The following is a 6,058-nucleotide window of genomic DNA, read 5'->3' on the forward strand; positions in this document are numbered from 1 at the left end:
CAGGTAGCTTGGTTGGCTGGAGTGTTGCCTGTATACCAAAAGGTTGTGGGTTCAATTCCCGGTCAGAGCACATACCTAGGTTGTGGATCGGATCCTCGGTCGGGGAGCATACAGGAGGCAACAGATCAACGCTTCTTTCTCACATCAACGTTTCTCTCTCTTTCTCTCCCTTCCTCTCTGTCTCTTTAAAAAAGCGATAAAAACATATCCTCCAGTGAGGATTTAAAAAAAAGTTAAGCACAAAGTGATGGCCATGGGTGGTAGTCATAGTTCTCTGGTACTGACTATCTGGAAACACAATATCCATAGCCTTTTTTTTTTAAGTTAAAGAGTCATTTGATATTGAACACTTTCTAGTGGTGATTTCTGGAAAACTTTTTTCTTTTTTCTTTTACTGTTTTATCTTTATTTGTTAAAAGTATTACAAATGTCCCCCTTTCCCCCCCATTGATCCCTTCCACCCTGCACTCTCCCTCCAGGCCTTCATCACACTATTGTCTGCGTCCATGGGTTATGCATATGTGCATATAAATTCTTAGGTTAATCTCTCTGCACCCACCCACCCCTGCCTTCCCTCTGAGATTTGTCAGTCTGTTCCATGCTTCTATGTCTCTGGATCTATTCTGTTCATCAGTTTATTTTGTTCATTAGATTCCACATATGAGTAAGATCATGTGATACTTGTCTTTCTCTGACTGATTTATTTCACTTAACGTAATGCTCTCCAGGCCCCACCATGCTGTCTTAAAGGGAGCCTTCTTTTTTACAGCTGCATAGTATTCCATGGCATAAATGTCCAAGAAGATTCTTGATATGATTTCAATCTTCTTGAACTTGTAGAGACTTGTTTTGTGTCCTAACATGTGGTTTATCTTTGAGACTGTCCCATGTGCACTTCAGGAGAATGCATATTCTGCAGCTTTGGGGTGAAAAGTTCTGTAAATGTTAATTAAATCCATCTGACTTAGTGTGTCATTTAGAGTCACTGTTTCCTTGTTAATTTTTTGTCTGGAAGACCTATCCAGTAAAATCAGTGGGGTGTTAAAAGTCCCCTACTATGACTGTATCGCTTTCGATCTCTACCTTAAAGTTTTTCCAGCCTGAACGAGTCTTTTGTTCTGCGGTGAGTTTCTTATAGACAGCATATATCTGAGTCATGTTTTCTTATCCATTTAGCTACCCTCTGTCGTTTGATTGGAGCATTTAATCCATTTATATTTAAGGTTGTTGTTGATAGGTTCTTATCTATTGCCATTTTATTTCTTTATGCCTATGTTTCTCTTTCTCTCTAATTCAACTTCTTTTTTTTCTTTTTTAAAAAATATATCTTTATTGATTTCAGAGAGAGGAAAGGAGAGGGAGAGAGAGAGATAGAAACATCAATGATGAGAGTCATTGATTGAGCCCACAACCTGGGCATGTGCCCTGACCGGGAATCAAACCCCGATTGCCCGGATCCTAGGTCAATGCTCAACCGCTGAGCCACGCCTGGCCGGGCTCAACTTCTTATTACAGTGGCCCCTTTAACATTTCTTGCAATGCTGGTTTCGTGGTGATAAATTCCTTCAGTCTTTTTTGTCTGGAAAGCTCTTTATTTCACCATCTATTTTGAATATAGTCTTGGTTTATAGCCTTGCTGGATATAGTCTTGGTTTCAGATCCATGTTTTCCATTACCTTGAATACTTCATGCCGTTCCCTTCTGGCCAGTAGTTTCTGGTGAGAAATCAGCTGACAGCCTTATGGGACCTGCTTTGTAGGTAACAGATTGCTTTTCTCTTGCTGCCTTTAAGATTCTCTCTTTGTCTTAAATTTTTGCCATTTTGATTATGATGTGTCTTGGTGTGGGCCTCTGGGTTCTTCTTGCTTGGGACTCTCTCTGCCTCCTGAACTTATGTGACTTTTTCCTTGACCAGGTTAGGGAAGTTTTCTGCCTTTATTTCTTCAAACAGGTTCTCTAACCCCTGCTTACTTGCTGTCATATTCTCCTATGATGAGAATATTGTTACAGTTCATGATATCCCACAGCTCCCTTAAACTGTCCTCCTGTTGTTGTTTTCTGTGTGTGTTTTTTTTGGGGGGGTGGGGTTTTTTTTGTGTGTTATTTTTAATCCTCACTTGAGGATATTTTTCCATTGCTTTTTCAGAGATAGTGGAAGGGAGGGAGGGAGAGAGAAACATCAATGTGAGAGAGACACATGGACTGGTTGCCTCCCACTCACACCCCGACTGGGGCAGAGCCTGCAACCAAGGTACATGCCCTTGGCTGAGATCAAACCCAGGACCCTTCAGTCCACGGGCCAATGCTCTAACCACTGAGCAAAACTAGCCAGGACATGTTCTCCTGTTTTTTAATTTTTTTTTTTTTTTCCTTTTTGGTTCTCTGAGTGATTTTTTTCTACCGTCTTCTAATTTGCTGATCTGATCCTAATCTGCTGTTTATTCCTTCCAATGTATTTTTTATTTCTACTATGTCATTCTTAATTTCCTTTATAGTTTCCATATCTTTTCTCATGCTATTGAGCATCCTTATGATCAGTATTCTGAACTCTATATCTGATAGATTGCTTATCTCCATTTCATTTATCTCTTATTCTGGAGAATTCTCTTGTTCTTTCATTTGTGACTTTTTTTTGCCTCCCCATTTTGACTGCCTGTCTGGGTTTGTTTCTATGTATTAGGTAGGTCTGCTAGGACTCCAAGTCTTTTGGATGGTCTCTGGTGCAGGCCAATGTCAGATGCTGTTTGTGACTGGCCTTGAGTGCCCTGTTGGAAGCTTTCCACACTCCACAGCTTGTGATTCCCTCTGCTGAGGTTGGGTGTGTTTGGACAGGACCAAGATGCACACCAAGGTCTGCTTTTCCAAGCCCTGTGTTCAGAAGCAAATCAGGCAAAGACTCAAAGCAGCCAGAGGCTGTTATTCGGTCTCTTAATGAGCCTCAGGCTGTAGAAACTCCACAGGTTGGGGTGAGAGGTTTGCAATTGCTTCCCCCCAAGGCAAAAGCTGCTTGGATGGTAAATGTCTGCCTGAGAAAGATGTCCTCTGCAGTATGGGGGAATGACTCAGCACAGGATTCCAGGTGGCTGAGCTCTATCCTCCAGCTAGCACCCCTGGATTCTCCTCACACAGCTCCAGTCCACTCTGCCCGCCCTCTGCCGAAGCCCAAGGTAAGTGGCTGTAGAAGAAACTTTGTGCATTGGCCTGCTTTTCCAGCCGTCTCTCCATGGCAGACAGAAATCCTGCTGCTTTTCACAGCCAGATGTTATGTGGGCAACTTTCTCAGTCTGGGACTCTGGGCTGGGAAGCCCAGCTTGGAGTTTAGGCCCCAGAATTCTCAGTGGGAACCCCCGCAGCTGAGATATCCCTCTGGGCCTTCAGCTGCTGCCTGTGGGAGCCCAGCCAGCCCTCTTGTGCCTCTGTACTTCCTACCAGTCTTTTTCTGGTCTCCACTTTAGGTCCTTGATTATGAGGGTGCTCTCCAGCCAGTCTTCAGTTGATTGTTCAGGATGATTTTTCAATATTTTAGTTGTAATTCCAGTTTCATCCCAGGAGAGTGTCAGTGTAGCTTCCACTCAGTCCGTCACCATCTTGGAATCCTCTCTCTTTTTTTTAAAGTATATGATCTTTTCACAACTTTAAATGCATTAAATATTGTCAATCCCATTATACAGATGTGGAAATTAAGTTTTAGAAAAACTAATTATTTGACTCACATAGTAGGAACTGGTGAAACTAAACCAGATCTATTAAAAAATTATGCAATACAGACTCATTCTCTGGGTCAACCTCTAAAATATGTGTATGAAAGTCAGGACGTAGGGTGTGTGTTGATACCACCAGATCTCATCTCAGCTGTTCCTGTGATGATTAGGCCCTTAAAAGAATCCTCTTTTTTTAGAGATGAGAAGGGTTTTTCTGCTCTGAAGCTGCCACCTTTCACCAGCTGAAAAAAATGTATCCACCTTTTCTAATTGTGGTACCAAATAGAGAAGCAGATCATAAATGTTAAAAGCCTAATTGATCTAGATAAAAAGGAGTAGAGGAGATTGTTGAGGGAATCAGAATTCCTGACAGAGACCGGGTGCATCATTAGCCAGGAAAGTAATAATTAATACCATTAGAGCTGTGGCTCTCAACCAGGAGCAGTTTTCCCCCAGGAGACATTTGGCGTTGTCTGGAGACTCTTGGGGTAGTTATGTGGGGTGTGGGAGGGTGTTACTGGAATGTAGTGGGTAGAGGAAGGACAGGGACTAAGATGGGGCAAGCAAGACAAATGCAAATTAAAAACTTAAAAAACCCAGTACTCGATAAATGTTTTAAAGTGTTATTTTTAAAAATCAAAATTAATGCAAAAAATCCATGAGAGACAAAATATCAAAATTTAAATAAAGACAGGACCAGTAACTGCTAAATGTTGAGGGGGGTCAATAGAATATCGCTCTATTGAAATTTGTTTGATATTTTTCTCCTGATCAGTTTGAGTATGGGTTTTGGGGAGGAAAACCAGAGATAAAGTGCCATTTTCATCACATCATATGTAGGGTACATATTATCCACATGCTCAGTGCTGTTAATAATGATCACCTGGCTGAGGTTCGGTTTATCAGGTTTCTCCACCATAAAGTTACTCTTTTTTCCTCCTTTGTACTCTCCTCTTTGGAAGGAAGTTACTACGTACAGCCCACATTTAAAAAGCAGGCTCTTTCATGCTCCACCTTAAGTTTCAGACATATTATCTGGTATTCAATCAAAATTAATTGGGAGAGAGAGAGGCATGATGCAAGACTGAGGTGGTTTGCAGGGGACAGGCGAGGATCTGCATAATGTGTGGGAAAAAGCCAAGAAAGCCAATGTTATGGCTCTTGTGGTGGTCGCTGAACATTCAGGAGAATTTGAAAAGATTATGCAGCTTTCAGAAAGGTATAACGGATTTGTCCTGCCGTGCTTGGGTGTTCATCCAGTTCAAGGTCTTTCACCCGAAGACCAAAGAAGTGTCACATTGAAGGATTTGGATGTAGCTTTGCCCATAATCGAGAATTATAAAGATGGATTGTTGGCCTTTGGAGAGGTGGGACTAGATTTCTCCCCCAGATTTGCCCGCACTGATGAACAGAAGGAAGAGCAGAGACAAGTCCTCATCAGACAGGTCCAATTAGCCAAAAAGACTAAATTTGCCTTTAAATGTTCACTCACGTTCAGCTGGAAGACCCGCCATCAGCCTCTTAAATGAGCAAGGTGCTGACAAAGTGCTGCTACCTGCATTTGACGGTCGGCCATCTGCAGCCATGGAAGGAATAAAAGCTGGGTATTTCTTCTCAATTCCTCCTTCTATTGTAAGGAGTGGACAGAAGCAGAAACTTGTGAAACAGTTGCCTTTAACCTCAATTTGCTTGGAAACAGATTCACCTGCCTTAGGACCAGAAAAACAGGTAAGGAATGAACCCCAAAACATTTCCATTTCAGCAGAATATATTGCCCAGGGGAAAGGAATCTCAGTGGGAGAAGTTATGGAAATGACAACACAGAATGCATTGAAACTGCTCCCCAAGCTCCAGCACCTGCTCCAGAAATAGCTTCGAAACCAGACCAACTGCAGGGGGCAGCATTTGCTTAATAGTGGGAGCTGAAGAAACCATTCAATAGGGATAGAGAAGACTATAATTTTAGAGAAATATTTGTCATAGAAATAAAACTGGGCTTGGATCCTGAAACCCTGGGTTCTAATTCTGCTTGCACTGCTTTTCAATTAACCGAGTCCTAGCAGGAGAATGAGAAATACTGCCACTTCTTACCTTGCCTGGTTAAACAGAACCACCGCCTGAGCTGAAACCATTTCTCCTGGCAAGGGTCTGGCAAGGGTGGCTCCCACAGGTACGAAATAAGTGCTACGGGGGTGACACGGAACAGGCGCAAGTTTCATCTTTTACCACCTGTCTTCCCATAGGATTTGTTTAGCGGAAGGGGAGCTTGTTTCTTATACTATCAGAAATCATCTTTTTTCTGGGTTTGTAAAATTGAAATTTTATGCTTTGAATTATGTCTTTTTAAGAGAAAAATG

The 6,058-nt window shown here is 42.1% G+C and overlaps 1 pseudogene across 1 annotated transcript; it reads left to right on the forward strand.

Moving 5' to 3' along the window:
- The first annotated feature begins 253 nt into the window (after window positions 1-253).
- Window positions 254-5,573, forward strand: LOC308552611 (putative deoxyribonuclease TATDN3 pseudogene; annotated as a pseudogene). The gene is made up of 2 exons: window positions 254-277; window positions 4,802-5,573. The product of its transcript is annotated as a putative deoxyribonuclease TATDN3 pseudogene (transcript).
- Window positions 5,574-6,058: the final 485 nt, after the last annotated feature.

The sequence above is a fragment of the Miniopterus schreibersii genome (assembly GCF_964146895.1).
Source record: "Miniopterus schreibersii genome assembly, chromosome: 2".
In the NCBI taxonomy this organism is placed as follows: domain Eukaryota; kingdom Metazoa; phylum Chordata; class Mammalia; order Chiroptera; family Miniopteridae; genus Miniopterus; species Miniopterus schreibersii.